This window comes from Mandrillus leucophaeus, unplaced genomic scaffold, assembly GCF_000951045.1.
Source record: "Mandrillus leucophaeus isolate KB7577 unplaced genomic scaffold, Mleu.le_1.0 Scaffold413, whole genome shotgun sequence".
Taxonomy (NCBI): Eukaryota; Metazoa; Chordata; class Mammalia; order Primates; family Cercopithecidae; genus Mandrillus; species Mandrillus leucophaeus.
The window spans coordinates 710,063-712,006 of NW_012104399.1; positions in this window are offsets into that span (position 1 = coordinate 710,063).

Here is a 1,944-nt window from a genome sequence, read left to right on the forward strand (position 1 = left end):
ATAAGGCTGGGCGCGGTGGCTCATGCCTGTAATCCCAGCACGTTGGGAGGCGGAGGTGGGTGACGAGGTCAGGCGTTCAAGGCCAGCCTGGCCAACATAGTGAAACCCCGTCTCTACTAAAAATACAAAAATTAGCCAGGAATGGTGGCACGTGCCTGTCGTCCTAGCTAATTGGGAGGCTGACGCAGGAGAATTTCTTGAATGTGGGAGGCAGTGAGCTGAGGTTGCAGTGAGCTGAGATTGTGCCACTGCACTCCAGCCTGGGCAACAGAGCAAGACTCCATCTCAAAACAAAACAAAACAAATACATACATCACATAATAATATAACAAAAACTCTTGAACCTACCACTCAACTTTAAGAAATAGAACCTACGGAAAAACACATCATGTAGGTTGTCTAAAAATAAAACACATTCTAAACTACAAAAAAAAAGAAATAGAATCTTTCCTGTTAGTGAAGATCACTGTCTGCTCCTTCCTTTACCTCTCCCCTCCATAAGCGTTACCTTGAATTGTGTTTATCATTCCCTCGTTTCTTCTAGAATTGATCACATATACATATATGGATGAATGCCTAGCAACATATTATTTACTTTTGCTTGTTTTTGAGTCTCATAAAAATGGTATCAAACTATATATATCTTTCTGTAACTAGTGTTTCCGACATGATTTATTTATCCATTCTCTACTGAGTGGATATTTGTGCTGTTTCTAGTTCTTTGCTATTACCATCAGTGCTGTTATGAACATTCTTGATCATTTCTCCTGGTGCATGTTCTAGAGTTTCTTTAGCACAGTGCTTCTCAGACATAAATGAGCATTCATAGCAACTGGGTATCTTGTTAACATGCAGATTCTAATTCACTAAATGTGGGTAGACCTGACATTCTGCATTTCTAACAAGCTCCAGGTGATACAAACGCTATTGGTTAGCCAACTACACTTTGATTAGTCAGCTCAGGATAAATACCTAAAAATTGAATTGTTGAAACGGGGATTATGTTTATCTTCATGTTTACTCTAGATAATATGAAATTGCTTTCCAGTGTGATTGTACAAACTACATGCCTAGCTGCTGTATGTTTATTGTTCCTCATGTGATATTGTCAGATTTAAAATCTTCCCCCAATTTAGTAATTATAAAATGGTGTTGTAATCTTAATTTGAATTTCTCTGATTATTAATAAAGTTGAGCATGTTTCTACATGTTTATTAGCCATTCTTAGAGTGCTTGCTCAACTGTTGATATTTCGAAGATGGGTTGTCTATGTTACTTTCTATAAATGTGGGACGGAATAAGATAAAACAATTTATCCTTAAGAAAATGACTGTGGGACTGGTACGGTGGCTCTGTAATCCCAGCACTTTGGAAGGCCAAGGTGGGAGGATCGCGTGAGCTCAGGAGTTTGTGACCAGTTTAGGCAACATGGCAAAACCCCATCTCTACAAAAAATTAGCTGGGGGTGGTGGCGCGTGCCTGTAGTCCTAAGAGACTGAGGCGAGAGGATCACTTGAGCTCTGGAGCTCGAGGCTGCAGTGAGTTATGATTGCATCACTGCACTCCAGCCTAGACAACAGGGCAAGACCCTGACTCAAAAAAAAAAAAAAAAAAAAAAAAAAAGAACATGACTGTGGCTTCATTATATTGACACCCTGCTCTGTTCAATGGAATTCTCCAGAAAGAGTGAAGTTTACCAAAATGCAACATGCTAATTAATGAAGGTCTTAAATTACTTGTTTGGCTCCTGGGTGTGACTTGACTGGTATAGAAAAATCTGAGGATGACCTTCTGAATTCTAAGTGGTCAGGAGATAAATGTAGCCTAGAGTCAGCCCCTGCATTGACCATTACCCCAAAATGTACCAACATGTGCTTGCCTGAGCTACTGTAGTTTAACTATTTATGAATTTTGAGGACTTTTCATAGCTTAAGTATTTAAATG